Genomic DNA, 15,931 nt, shown 5'->3' on the forward strand with positions numbered 1-15,931 from the left:
AATCACATAACATCTGTCCTTTTGTGTCTGGATTATTTCACTTAGCCTAGTATCTTTGAGGTTCATCCATGTTGTAGCATGTCAGAATGTCCTTTTTTAAGGCTGAATAATATTCTATTGTATGTATACACTTATTGTGTTTATCCATTCACCTGTTGGTGGACTCTTAGGTTGCTTCCACCTTTTGGCTATTGTGAATAATGTTCCTATGAATATTAGTATACAAATATCTGTTCAAGTTCCTGCTTTCAATTATTTTGAATATACAGGTATACCTCGGAGATATTGTGGGTTTGGTTCCAGACCACCATAATAACATGAATATCACAATAAAGCAAGCCACACACATTTTTTGGTTTCCCAGCACATATAAAAGTTATCTTTACACTATCCTGTAGTTTATTAAATGTGCAATAGCATTATATCTAAAGCAACAACGTACATATCTTAATTTAAAAATGCTTCATTGGTAAAAAATGCTAACCATCATTTGAACCTTTAGTGAGGCATAATATTTTTGTTGGTGGAAGCCTTGAAATATTGCAAGAATTACCAAAATGTGACACAGAGTCACAAAATGAGCAAATGCTGCTTGAAGAATTGTGCCGATAGACTTGTTCGATGCTGTGTTGCCACAAAACTTCAATTTGTAAAAATGGAATATCTGTGAAACACAATAAAGCAAAGCACAATAAAATGAGGTATGCCTGTATTCCACCTAGCAGTGGAATTTCTGGGTCATATGGTAGTTCTATATTTAGCTTTTTGAGGAACTCCTGGGATGATCTTGACTTTAGCTATAACTTCAACTAAGTCTATGTAGTGTTGTCCAACAAAACTTTCTATAATGATGGAGTGTTCTGTAATTCTGCACTGTCCAGTACAGTAGCCATTAGCCAAGCATGCTATTGATCACATGAAATGTAGCTAGTGTGATGAATGAACTGAATATTAAAGTTTTATATAATTTTAATTAATTTAAATTCAAATGTAAATAGCCACATGTGGGCTAGTGAATCGGACAGCATATATCTATAGCCTGTGACTTCTTCTAATTCTGTATTTCCAATCTGGCGATTTTTCCTCTTTTAAATACACACTTCCACTAAGCTTCCACTAACATTTCCTTGACTCATGTGGTCCTTATTTCTTAAATGCATTGTCGCTGCAGACTCCAATATTATTTCCTAATGGGAGGTTGGCATCAAACTCCAGTCAACTCTACTGCCAGAATGATCTTGTCTACTTTATCCCAGGCACTTTAATTGTATCTAGACTATCTACATGGGCAATGAGATGTAAAAGAGCGTTCTAAAATGTAAATTCAACCAGCTGTCCTTCTAAGGCTCCTCATTACCTGAAGAGTTAAGACTAAATTCCTTATCTTAGCCTACAAGTTCTCAGGTTCTCTCTAGCCTCATTTCACATCATTTTCCAATTAGCATGAACTCCAGCCATACCACACTGTCTGGAGTATCACAAATGGTCTTTCCCACTTTCACGTCTGATATAGCTGTCACTCTGCTTAAAAATACCTACCACTCCCTGTCAAAATTATAAACTGTTACTCATCTTTTAAGACTCTGCTCGTGGAACATCTCCTCTGCAAAGCCTCCTAAGATACCCCTCTTCATAGTATTCGTTTATCCAATAAACGTTTGTTGAGCATCTACTTTGTGCCAGACCCTAAATTAGAAATGGCAGATATAAGTGAGAAAGAGATAGACTTAAGGGTGTCCTCATCCAGCTTGAAGATGCAGGCTAGCAAACAGGGAATTATAATAATGTTATCATTGTAATTATATACTATGATAATAATTATAATATATAATAAGTGCTGTGAAGTGAGGCAATATACAGTGCTATCAAAACACTAAGGACACCTAACCCAGGCTTGGGGAAGAGTTTAAGGAAGGTTTCTTGGAGGAAAAAAAAATAGGTAGAAGAAAGAGTAGGGATTATTTAGGTAATATGGAATGGGAGCAGGGAATATGGGATGCATGGTTTGTTGGAGGAAATAAAAGTGGTTCAGCAAGGAGTTGTGAAGAAACTTACAATGATCAAGATATTTGGAATTTATTCTGAAGGCAATGAAAAGTCATTGAGACAGATGTGTGACAAGATAACATTTGGTCTTAGAAGGATTCTTCCGGCTGCAGGATGGGGAATGTATTGGAGTGGCCAGGACTGTGGCAATAATCTAGGTCAGGGATGGGCAATCTGACTTCTGGACCAAATCTGGCCCACTCTGTTTTTGTACAGCCTGAAATCTAAGAGTGATTTTCATACATTTTATGTTTTTGAATGATCGAAAAAAATTAAAAGCAGAATATATCCCATGACATGTGAAAAATTAAAAGAAATCCAGAGTTTGGTTTCCATTAATAAAGTTTTAGTAGAGCATAGCCAAACACATTTGTTTCCATATTGTCTATGGCTACAAGAACAGAGTTGAGTAGTTGCAACGGAGAGAGTTTAAACCACACAGCTGAAAATATTTACTATGTGGCCCTTTCCAGAAAAAGTTTTCCAACCTCTGACCTATTTAGGTAAGACATCATAGTGAATTAGACCAGACAACCCAGGCAGACTTTGATGTCTCCTTCTCTCCTTTTCCATAGCATGTGAATTAAAATGATACTCTCTTGATTTCTTATTGCTTTCTATTTTTCTCTCTTCCACTGGACTGTGAACATCTTGAGAGTAGATGTTTTTCTTTAGTCAGTTTTGTCTTTTTGATGCTTAGTACATAGTGCATGCTTGTTAAGTGTTTGTTGGATGAATAGATGTACGTGGATTTGTAGGGGTGTGAGACATATATAGTTATACATAAAGCATCAGCTACTTTTGCTTGCTGGTCCCTACTCCTCACTGCCAGGAACCATGTGATTTATTTAAAGCTGGAAACTTTTACCCCCACTTCAAGAGTGGGAATGTGGCCTGGGCCTGGCCAGTAAGTCTTTTCTAAGCCTTAGGTTTTCCTACTTGGGAGCTCAGAGGGCCACTTTCCCTTTAGCTGATTTTGCCTAGAGTTGACCTTACTTTCATTCTACTCAAAGCTGGTGAGAGATCCATGAGTAAAATTGAAAGATTTATCCCTCTAGGTACTCACTTGTCTTGTTCTCGCGTGGCACCAAAAATAATAAGATAAGATGAGGTAGAATCAAATGTCATGGGTGGGCATATGGATTAAACCAAGCCAGTGAAACTCAACTCAGGATTTTGTTTTTCTAAATCTATTGGAAAAAAGGAACACTTTCTTTCTACTATCTTCTAAACTGGGAAGATATAAGTCTAAATCATCTAGAGATCATGATTTAGAAAGAGCCTGCCTGAGAATGAAGTCAATGCAGAGGACAATGGAAGTAAAAAAAGAAGAGAATCCAAGTGTTAATAATATAATTAGAGCCCCTCGGTCTAGGTGTACTTTAAACTGGACTCCTGTGCTTTTCAGTTATGTGTGTTAATAAGGACCCTCTTTGCTTAAGCTAGTCTGAGTTGAGTTTCTGTTACTTCAAATGGAATAATTCCTGTCTAAAGGCTTATGGAGCTGAAGCCTATCAGGTGCTGTGTTAGTTTGGGCTCCAGAGCCTGAGATAAGCATTGGGGTGCTGGTAGCTTATTTGGGAGATGATATCAGAAAGCAGGGGTGAAGGAGCAGTCAGAGTGAAAGAGCAAAAGCCAAGAAAGGGGGTTTGTTAATGACCTGGGGACCCTCTGGGTAGAATGTCTCAGAATTGTCCCTCCAAAGGAAGGTAAACTGAGGCATCCACCCAGCATCTCTTGTCCCTCGTTTATCTGTAATTTGGAGCTGCTGGTGCACCCAGTTGAGTAGGCTTCTTTACCTTTGGAGAGAACTGCAGGCAGAACTGAAGGGAGATGCTGGGCTTACACCTGAGGTGCAACAACACTGGGGTGCATGGAACTCCCCACAGCTACTCTGAAATCACAGACGAGTGGGAAGTGAGTATAACACAGGGCACTGTGTGGACAGGCCACACATGTGACCTATTCTGTGTTCATGGTCAGCAACCTCTGTTAATCCTGTGTGCTCTTAGGAATGCCCTTGAGCGGAGAAGAAGACCTAAAACAAACAACAGAGGAAAAGCAGAAGAAGAACAAATGGGAAAGGCGAAAGGTGAGAGGAAGAAAAAGAAAGGGATGGAATATGGAATTGTGGGAGTGCTTTGGACAATTGCCTCAAATGCCATTTACTTGCACGAGTGAAATCTAAGATGAATGGTAGATATTTTGGGAGGAATATTAATATTTTTTAAGACATTGGGTATGATTTATTAAATGTAATAATATCTTAATTTGTGAGTGCTTTACAGATTATAAAGCCGCATGCATTTTAATGAAGGTATTTTAATTTTACAAGTAATACATGAATACAGTCTTGTTTTGAATAATTAAAAATATTCACAATAATCCACAAGGCTAGGTGCTTTTGCCTTATGCAATATTGGTAAATAGGTGTTTCTAACCTTCTGAAAAACCTAGGTATTTTTACCCTCTCTAACACAAAGCGTTACAGATATCAAACGCCTAGCCCAAAGTCACACACCTGCTAGATGGCAGAACTGAATTTCTAACTCAGCTATTCCTACTCTTGATTCAATGATCCTTCTACAACTCATACCACCCTAAATGGGAGCCCAGTGGCCTATATATATCAATAACATAGCTCTGAAAATGGAACACTGGTTTAGACCAAGGACCCAGCTTCTCCAGAGGGCAAGACCTGCTTTCCAAGTCATTCTCAAATAAAATTACAGATTCCAGATATGATGGCTTGAATTGTGTCCCCCTCAAAAGATATGTTGAAGTCCTAACCCCCAGTACTGCAGAATGTATTCTTATTTGGAAACAGTCACTGGCGATATAATTAGTTGAGTTAAACAAGGTCATACTGGAATAGGGTGGGCCCTTAATCCAACAAGACTGGTGTCCGTGGGACTTCCCTAGTGGCACAGGTGGTTAAGACTCCACGCTCCCAATGCAGGGGGCCCGGGTTCGATCCCTGATCAAGGAACTATGTCCCACATGCATGCCGCAACTAAGAGTTTCATGTCGCAACTAAGAGTCTGCATGCCACAACTAAGGAGCTGGCAAGCCTCAATTAAGGAGCCCTTGAGCTGCAACTAAGGAGCCTGCCAGCCGCAACTAAGACCTGGCGCAACCAAATAAATAAATAAATAATAAAATATTAAAAAAAAAAAAAGACTGGTGTCCACATAGGAAGATGGCTATGTGAAGACACAGACACAAGGAAAATGTCATGTGATGATGAAGGCAGAGTTCGGAGTGTGTAGCTACAAGCTGAGGAATGCCAAAGATTGCCAGCAAACTACCAGGAGCTGGAAAAGGCAAGGAAGGATTCCCCTACAGTTTTCAGAAGGAGTGTCTGGCCAACACTATGATTTCAGACTTCTAGCCTCCAGAACTGCGAGACAATAAATTTCATTTGTTTTAAGATTCCACATTACAGCAGCCCTAGGACACTAATACAGCAGGTAAATTTCTTTCTAATAAATTCTACAAAGGTAAATGTCTTTGCTAACATCTTACTTGCCAAAAAAAGTGATCACATTCTTTTCTTCAGGGTAATATTTTCTGTTTATATGTTAAGTTGCTCAAAACAAAACAAAGCTCTTATTAAAAACCAGAAGCAATATGATTTGTATCTTTCAGTTACTCAGTGATGGTTTAAGGGTTTAAAGGTAAATGGCATGTCCTTGGTTTAAGAGCAAGTAGTTGATATTTAATCCCTAAGGTTATTTTCCCAACATTTTATTACAAAAATGGATATTTTTTTTAACTCTGAGTTATTTTGGGGGCAATGTACAGAGAACTACTTACACATTACGGTTCTATGAAAACATTTTCAACTTAAACTGTGGCAGAAAATGTATAAAACATGGCTAATACTTGAAGTATATATTAATTTTTTCCTCTCCTGGCAGAAGAGGACTTGCAAGAAGGTCACTGAATTTTCTTTGTTGAACTAGTTTTGTGTTGGAGGATGACCTACCGGTACTAGTATGAGGTGAAGGACCCTCCAGTGCTAATATATCTCCTGCCCTTTTTACCGTAGTCTGAAATTCCTTCTCTTAGAGGCATTTCCTTGGGTTGAGAGAACAAAGGTCGGGACGTTGTCTTGAGAGGTTGTAATAATTCACAGATGACACTGAGACAGGTAACAGATGAGTGTTTAGATTCTCCATGGCTCTTTTCCCATGAGCTGATTAGACTGGAATAATTTACTTGATCCATTAAAGTTTACCAGCAATGTCAAAGAATCTGGATCAGAGAGGCTAAATTTGGTGCTGGAGAAAGCACAATAACGTGAGCTTGGAGGGTCGTTGGAGAGATCGGTAGACTCTTCACATGGACAACAGTCCTTCTCTATCTGGGAAGGTCGTCCTCTCCCTTTGGCCAGCCAGCTTTAGGAGGGACATTCTCGAGCAGGGAGGAAGGGAGGTCCACCTGTCAAGGAGCAGTTGGACCCACTCTGTTGACAAATGAAGGAGGGGGCTCGGTAGAATGCTGTGCCCTCGTACCCTAGCGAGGAGGTGGGACAAACAGTGGGCCCTTGGGTAGCAATGTTCTGGGAACAGAAAGATGGGAGTGATGCTGATGAGACGATGGTGATGAGAAAGCCCACTTGAGGGGAAGCAGGAGGAACAAAGGAGGAAAGGATGCTCAGAGGGTCACCTTCCCATCTTCCCTTTTGTTGGTTTTATCAAGAATTGCCCTTATTTTCATCCTGCCCAAAGCTGGTGAGATATGCACCAGGAAGAGTGAAAAGTTTATCCCTCTAGGTACCACTAGTCCTGTTTTTGTATCACACACACACACACACAGCACCTAATGTGAAACTGTTCCATAGAAGGCAGGCATTATTTTGGCCTTGCACTACAAGAGGAGATAATTTGCCTGCCACCTTGAAAATCCTTCCTCTCCTCTCCTCCCATTACTGAAGGGAGAGAGTAGGCCTCTGTTACCTTTACTGAGTTGTCTGTCACAGGAAGCTTGATACGCTTCTTGAGAATGAGGATATTGTTTTATATGTTCAGGAATGTCTCATAAATATTTGTCGATTGATCATGTCTACATCGCCCATCAGATCCTATCTACCCAAGGTATGTACATGTAAACCTCCTGCTCCAAGATATAGTTCCTGTCATCCTGAATGTAAAACAGAAGAAAATGAAGCAAGGAACAAGCACGTGTTACACAGACGAACTTGTTTTACTGCCCTGCCTGGTTCAGAATCAAGGGCAGAAATATGCAGAGACTAATAGACTTCAGATGAGCAAATGTTAAAATCTGTGTTTGCAAATAAATAGAAATGAATTTCTGGAGGGAAGAAAGGGTGGCAGAAAGGGGGTAGGGTGAGAAGGAATGTGTGGAATTATGGGAAGAACATCTGGTTCAGTTAAAGAATCAAACCTGAAAAAACAAAAGCTGGGGGTCTGGATGCTCAGTTTATGTTGGTGATAGCTTCATAAGAGCTGAGACTTTGTCTGTCCTTTCCACTGCTGAGACCCTAGGGCCACAAGAGGCATACAAGAAGTGTTTGTTGAGTGAACGAATGATGAGTGAATGAATGAAAGAATTTCTTGAAATAATTTCCTGTCTATGAGGAAACCCATTAGACCTAAGATTTTGCAAAACCAAAGGCTTATTTTATTTTTGATGTTGAATTCTCTATTCAACCAAAATCTTGCTGAATGTAAATAAGGGCAGAACCACACTGATGCAAGTTTGCGTGAGACGTCCAGGGATGTCATCCAATCACCTCTCTACCTGTCACATCCCTCTTCATTTCAGATGCTCCAGTTCACTGGCTCTTGGGCAAGGCACCCAGGGATTGTGATCTTAGGAAGCTTCCCATGCAATTCTAATGGAGATCCAGGCTTGGACGTTGCAGCCCCAGGGCTCCCCTGGGCACTAGACCAGAAACTCCATGAGAGCAGGAAGCGTACATGTTGCATCCCTCACAACTGGAGGGCCATCTTTACCCTGGACCACTGTGCTATTTTCTCTACTTCTATTACTGCAGTTGCATGTTTGTGGTCTTCTAAACTTCCCTCAGAGCTGATTTGGAATTATCATAGATGCTCAGTGAATGTCTGTTGATTTGTCTAGCTTTTTCAGAAAGTTCGGGATAGGAAGAAAGATTTTTTTCCTTTCTTCAACTGAGACAGAGCTTTCCCCCCTTTGAAATGTCTCTCTCTGTCATTTTTCTTCACAGCATCCTAGTGGGTGGGGAAAAAGAGGTATTTTTACTCTTATTTTATAGATGGGGCAACCGAGGACTAGAAATAGTTATTCATTCGCTCCTTGTCAAAAGAACAATTCCAAGTGGAGCTGGGATTGGCTTCCATGGACATATGTACAGTGATTGGTTTTCCTTAAAGCAATCAGTTAATATTATTCTATACACTTTTGGGTCCCTCAGCTCCTTTCAGAGTACTTCTTAGAATTTTTCTCATCAGCAGTATTTATACATTGCATTTCCCATTAATTTTCATCAAGCCTGTTCTCTCGAAGTTTCTAATAAGCTTCCTTTGTAACTGAATTCCTCTTCTTCCTCCCCAGTACCTATTAAAGAACAGACCTCCTCTGAAAGGCACAACATTTAATGTATTATCTCACAGTCTAATTCTCAGACTTTTTGAGATAACCTTGAAAGGGCATCGGCTCTGTGGCATTCTCTAATGAATATCACAGGAACGTGTGCGTTTTGACCCAATCCATGAGAGAAGTTCCTTTGGAAGTAATCCCAGACTTGGGTCTGCAGATCATAAGAATGAGTTTATTTATGGACAATGATGATGTGAAATCTTCTGTAGAAATACAGAATATTCTAATCATTGCCTTACTCTCGAGCATCCCTCCTCAATCTGAGCATAATTTCTTTCAGTTTTGATCAGGATGTGGGATGCATAACTAATGGGCTTCCCTCTGCCATCTGGCAGACTGTGTGAGTTCGCCGCTCACGCTACGGCAGACGGGAGACCACAAGCCAAATTTAAAATAAAAGTGAGATACAGGACACTTGAACCTGTAAGAATGAATTCTTGTTTTGTTCCATTAAATTCAGACTACCACCTTGAACAGTTGGCAAATCTCTGTAGCCTTTCGGATAGGGCCCGTTACCTGTGCTGGCAAAGGTAAATCTGAGTTTCTAAACTGTTTTGTTCCCAAAGAAAAGTTTGCTGATTTGTGGAGTTTTAAAGCTTTCTTTAGTTTGAATCATTCTTTCTTCACTAGTTGTTAGAATATGATTTAATTACCTTAAGAGGATGGAATTTGGGGACTCTCTCACTCTTGAGAAGATGCTCGTGTATATTAACCAATACCCGAAATTGTGTTTATGTTTGATAATTATAGGAAAACGGCTCAATTGACTTGCTTGAAACTATTGTTACTGTCTTTAGTTCTTCACCTCAAGACGGGTCACTGGATGCTTCCAAGTAATACTGGAGCAAATGAGGACACTGGCAATCATGCTTACTTTCAGGGTAATTTATGCTCTTTATAATTCTTACATGACATAATTTTTCCCTTAAGAAATATTTACTGCTGTCTGTTTTTCACATTATCTTATTCCCAGGTCAGAACTTCTCTCTGCATCATATTCACATATGTAAGTCCATAATATATTAGTCTTGTGATTGTAAGTCATGGCAAGCCAACTTGAATTTGCTTAGATGCCAAGGAAGAGTTGAATAACTACTCTAGCTCACTGATTCTAAAATTTGCATTACACTTTTAAAAAACAGCTCTGAAATGAGTCTAACAATTGATAGCACGTTACTATTTCATTACAAGTGTATTTACATCAAATACATACATGACGTAGTGGTGCATCTTTTAACTGATGGTGTCTTAAACTTGATCAGGTATGGTAAGTCAAATAGGGCTGTAATGCAGGTACGTCTTGGGGACGACTTGAACCAGAAGTTCAAACGCTACTGGAACTCTGTCTATAGCCGTGGCTTCGCTCAGTTGGATTGGCTTTATTTCTTTCACTGCAGACTAGTAAGAGACAGGGCTACCAACAGCTCTTTAGGGTCATATCTTATGGGTTCCACCACTGAGTCACAAATTCAAAACCACCAGTAAAGGCACTCATTATTTTGGTTTGGGTCAGTTGCTCACCCTTAGCTTTGTCACATTTGGCTGGGAGATGTAGTCATGCAAGAATTATCAAGAGCATAGATGAACAAGGAAGGTCTTATAGTAGCCATGCAGATGGGAGTGGTGCTGGGCAGAGCCCTTCTCAGAAGCAGAGAAGTCAGTGCTGGGGGCACAATGCCACAGATGTCCATTACTGTTATATCTATATCATTTATCTGTCTATCTACTTTTCTATCTACCTTTATCTATCTATCTATCTATCTATCTATCTATCTATCTATCTATCTATCTATTTTTCTATCTATCTATCAGCCTTGCCTGTGGCATGCGGGATCCTAGTTCCCCGACCAGGGATCAAACCCGGGCCCCCTGCAGTGGAAGCACAGAGTCTTAACCACGGGACCGCCAGGGAATTCCCCCCATTATATCTATATTAACAGGTGATCGATTGTCTTGGTTTGGGAATGTCAAATCTTCACCGGTTTCCAGTTCTCACTTTGTTCTCATAGCTGGAGCCACTAATTCTCACTTATAACGCTGCCCTCAAGTTTAGGACAAATTGCAAGAGGACTAAATCAGAAAAAATAAAGATATATATAAATCATATTTATTTATTTATAAATAATATTTATAAATCATATGTATTTATAAATAAATAAATATTTTCCCCTCTCATTCACAGAGGACAAAACTTTATTGAACACTTAGGGAGAAAAAGTATATGTTTCCTTGTAGTGGAATCTGTCGGTTGTGTAGAACTCTCTTCAGTCCCTTCTGGCTGGTACTTCAGAGGCTAGAAAGCTAAAAATCCACTTTGCAGGCTCCAGTAGCTTCCACCAGAAACTTAGAAGGTGGGGCAAATGATATGAGCTGGCAGCCCACGGGGAGACAGGATCTTGTGGTGGAGACGCTGATTCTTCCGGGGCAGCTGGGTGGCGGCACAACTGCCCTGTGTCCAGCGGTACCAGCAGCAGCTGGGAGGCTTCCTGCTGTTAGACAGGCTCCTGGTGTGGTTGGGTGTTTCTCCCGGCGGCATAGTTTCTGGCCATGTGGCTGCCAAACTTGGTCCCGTCCCTCTTGGAAATTCCTTACGCTTAGATAGCAATGATAGATCCATTTCTGTTGTGACTAGGTAGAGTGATTCTGCTGTTTCCGAATCAGATCCCTCACCAATACTCTTACACTGTCAGCAAGAACAGCAGGACTTTTCTTTCAGTCACAAAAATATTAAAAACTGGGTCTACTGGAGAGGTAGCCACGTGGAGTCAACTTTCTAAGGTTTTACCCTTTACATCTACTTCAGAGCTCATATAGTATGCTCACCTACATTAGCTCATGAAATTGACAAAAATGCATCAATCCCTGTTATTAATAAAGGTGTGGGGAAATAGATACCCTCCCTTAGAGAGGCACGTGGATAAGGACATATGCTCTGGAGTCCAATTTACTAATCCATGACTTTGGTCAAATTATTTGACTTGTCTATGCTTCAGTTTCTAAATATGTAAAATGAAGATAATACCTATCTTAAAGGGCTATTTGAAGGAATCAAAAAATCAATCCATGCAGAATATTTGTGCCTTGGGTACAATAAACTCTCAGTCAACATTGGCTATGATATCATTTGCCTTTGCTACAAGCATAAATTGGCATATCCTTTTTGGAGGACAATTTGGCAGTATCTATCAAAATGTCTATATACTTTGGTTCAACAGTGGCACTCAGTATCTAGCCTACAGGAACATGCTTGCTGAAATGTCTGTTAGTAGGGAAATAGTTAAATAGATTATATCATATGATAGAATACTGAGCGGCCAATAGAAAGAATAATGGAAATCCATACATTCTGCATGGAAAGATCACCCATATATCATTCATTTATTCAACAAATATTTATTGAGGATTTTCTTTGACCTTACTGTTCTGGGTGTTGAAAGTTAAAACTATGAAATTATGGAATGTGAGTGTTAAACAATAATCTGCCTCTATGTACAGACGTACGTTGGACTGTGGTCCCCTCTGTCCAGGCAGCAGGGAGGCCAGCTGGTTCTCGTTAGGCCACCCAAAGTGGATGCTGGAGCTTGCTTGACCACACATCACTTCTTGTGGATCCTGGCTCCACCCTCCATCTTGGAGGCCTATAAATGGCCTGAGCCTTTGAAAAGGGCAAAGTTCTGGGGCGTAAACAGGCATCATATCTGCTGAACAACTGATGGCTGTCCAGCTGGTTGCTGTTTATAGGAAGCCCTCGCCAGAGGGCAACCAGAAGAACAACTGAAGACTTCCTTGGTTCTGCTCATTCAAGCGGCTGCTGGACCCTCTGCAGACATGGCCTTGGCCCCCTGGTGTCTCTCCACTGCTCACAGGGAAGGAAGGCGGAGTCTCCTCTTCTACAGATGTGGCTGCTTCAGGTCCTGCCCCTCATCCTGAGGTCCCCACCCCTCTGTCATGTCCTGTCCCTTCCATCACTCCACTTCCTGTCTAGTCTCTGGTGGCAGGGAAGTTGGCCTCTGCAACCTTTCTATTTGCAAATGACTGTTTATGCCATGAGTTTTTAGTCCCAAATATCTTAGGGCTTTGCTTTTGATACATAACATCAAGATTCGGGAACTGAGAATACTTTTACGTCAGGTCGTTGGAATCTAAAGCTTTGGCTGGGAGTTGCCTTGATTCTTACAATGCCCCTGCCTCATGGTCCTGCTTTCATGGTGTGTGTGTGTGTGTGTGTGTGTGTGTGTGTATAGGGTGTGTAGGGAGTATAACGAAAAGGGTCATCAGATAAAAAAGAATTATGAAAAGAAGTCAGAAACAAAAACAAATATCAAAGACAAAGTCACATTGATTAATGTACCAACATATTATTCTACCACACCTGCCTAGTTGTTAGCGAGGTTTATCGCTGAGGAACAGAGGGGAATTGATAGTGAGGAGAAAGCAGACTTTCTATTTTTACTCTGAAAACCTCTTTTAGTTTCTTTACATTATTTGTAGACATGTTTTAATGATATCTTTTGTAATTAAAAATAATTACAAAAAACCAATAGTTTTCCAAGCAGGTCATAGTGTTTGGATCTTGGGTCTGGGGTTGGGTGTCTGAGTCCTGTGCTTCTACCCCTTTGACCTTCTCCTCTGCTCACCATACTGACTCCAAGCCTGGGCTGCCCTTCTTCACCTGGCTGCCTCTTTGAGGACACTTCTCAGAGCTCACCTCCTCAGGAAGTCTTTCTGGACTTCTTTCCCATTCTCTCCTCCACGCTGGGTTGATACACCTTCCCGTGTCTGTGGGAGCTTTCCACAGACCATAGTCCTTACCAGGTGGCCCTTAAATGATCTATTTTTGTGTTTGTCTTCCTCTTTCTACTGCAAACTTCTCAAAGATAGAAATTATGTCTCATTCATTACCATGTTTCCAGATCCTACTCCAATGCCTGGCCCATGGGAGTGCTCAACATAGTGTTTATTTGAATTCTTTTCTTGTATCCAGGCATACTATAGATACGCACAAATACAAACACTAGCATCAACTGTGCTTTCTCTGCTAATTGTCAGTTCTTTTTTCTATATCTTCCATATCTCATTCCTCTCATCAATTGTTCCAACCTTTTACAAATTCCAAAGGTGAACTTCCTTTCTCCTAAATTTACCAGGAAGATCAAGACCATCCTTGCTTTCTCTAATCCTAACTGATTACAAGTCCCTCTGTTGAGACTACTCCCCTACCTCGGCTTTTGAAAGCATTTCTATTTTCTCTTGAACCAAAGTTTAGTTAGTTCATTGATTACCACTGTTTTCTGTTATCTCAGACTTAGTTGGGTGTGACTTGATGAACTGCAGCAGGATGACACATTTATTCACCGTCATTACTGAGCACCTACTGTATGCCACTATGCTAGATATGAGGCTTCAGAGACAAAAAAGAATCCATCTCTAGCCTTGTATCAGTTAGCATTCCAGTAGAAAAAACAGATGGTATTTAAAATTGGTGAATTTGAAGAGAATGTAGACAGAGTGTAGGGAAACAACACAGGATAGGGTAGTCTTCTAAAGCTAATAACAGTGGGAACACTTTACCAACCTTAGGCCTGAAATTGGGGGAGATGGGGAGCAAAGCTACTGGAACATGGGAGGTGAAGGAGAAGAAGTACCAGGAAACTATGTAGAGATGTTTCCTGTCCAGTGTGGCTTTCAGTCAAGGGAGCAGTCAGCCAATGACAACCTAGCAAGGACTGAGCTGAGGAATAAATACCCTGACCTTCTCCTCACCCTGCTGTGCCCCTTCCAAACCAATTAGAAGCCAGTGGATGAGGAAGCCAATTGATGTGTCTATATATTAGCCTTCTTGAGCAGAGTAGGAGGGAGAAGGGTAGAGTGGATCTGGACAGCCAAATGAAAGGTATCCCGCAAGTCCTCAAGGAGCTCAGTATCTAACAGAAATAAGAACAGGCACTTATAATACGATGTGGGATGTGATGGAGTAGCTGTGTAGCGTACACTGGAGTTATTACTCTAAGCTACTATTAGGCATAATTCTGAGTGTTTTACTGCATGAACTAAAAAAATGTGCAAGGTATTGGGAGGGAAACTAGCCTGGAAGGACCAGATAAGGTTTTTGGAGAAAGCAAAGTGGAGATGAATCTTAGAGTATGCGTGTGAGATGGTCAGGCTGAGCTGGGTTCAGGGAAGGGGCATGAGCAGAGAAATGAAGGAATAAATAGCATCATGTGTAATTAGAACCTCGTCAAGTTCATTATTGCTGGAGTTTGGGGAGGGGGACATTGGGAGGAGATGGAAGAGGGAGGCAGGGGCTGGATGATGGAGGGTCCATGGCAATTTTATCCAATGGATGATGGGCAGCAAGTGAACAGGTTTTTAAAATTGAGATACAATAGACATATAACATTATGTTAGTTTCAGGTGTACAGTTTAATGATTTGATATTTGCATATATGGCAAAATGATCACCACAATAAGTCTAGTTAATATCTCTTATCACACACTTACATTTTCTTGTGATGATAACTTTTAAGAACTCTCTTAGCAGCTTTCAAATATGCAAAAGAGTATTATTAGCTATGGTTGCCATGCTGTACATTACATCCCCAGGAATTATTTATTTTATAACTGGAAGTTTGTACCTTTTAACTACCTTCACCCATTTCACCCATACCCACCTCCTGCCTCTGGATACCACCAATCTGTTCTCTGTATTTATGAGCTTTTTTTTTTAAGATTCCACAAATAAGAGAGATCATACATCTGTCTTTCTCTGACTTATTTCACTTAGCCTAATGCCCTCAAGGTTCATCCATTTTATTGCAAATGGCAAAAGTTCCTTCTTTTACGTGGCTGCATAATATTCCATTGTACGTTGATAACACATCTTCTTTATCCATTCATCCGTGGATGGACACTTAAGTTGTTTCCATAGTGTCCATGGATAATGGCAGAAAATGAAAAGTTTTAAACAGGAGAGTGAGCTTTGCAATCAGCTGACTCTGAGAATGTGGGAAGGATGGATTTGAGGGAGGCAGGACCAGAGAAGGGGAGACCAGTAACAGATGATCACAGTGGTGGTCGAGGAGAGAGATGACGTGATAGGAACTCAGTGTGGAGAAGGGATGATGAAGTTGAGAAATGTTAAGGAGCCAAAAGAGGCAAGTCTCAGGGATTGAAAATGAGGGTTAGAGGAGAGGCATTATCCAAGATGCCTCACAGGCTTCCAGAGTGGGTAGTTGTTAGATAGTGGTGGGTCCAGCTGAAAGCTGTAGACCAGGGATGT

This window comes from Balaenoptera borealis, assembly GCF_965194805.1.
Source record: "Balaenoptera borealis genome assembly, chromosome: 12".
Lineage (NCBI taxonomy): Eukaryota > Metazoa > Chordata > Mammalia > Artiodactyla > Balaenopteridae > Balaenoptera > Balaenoptera borealis.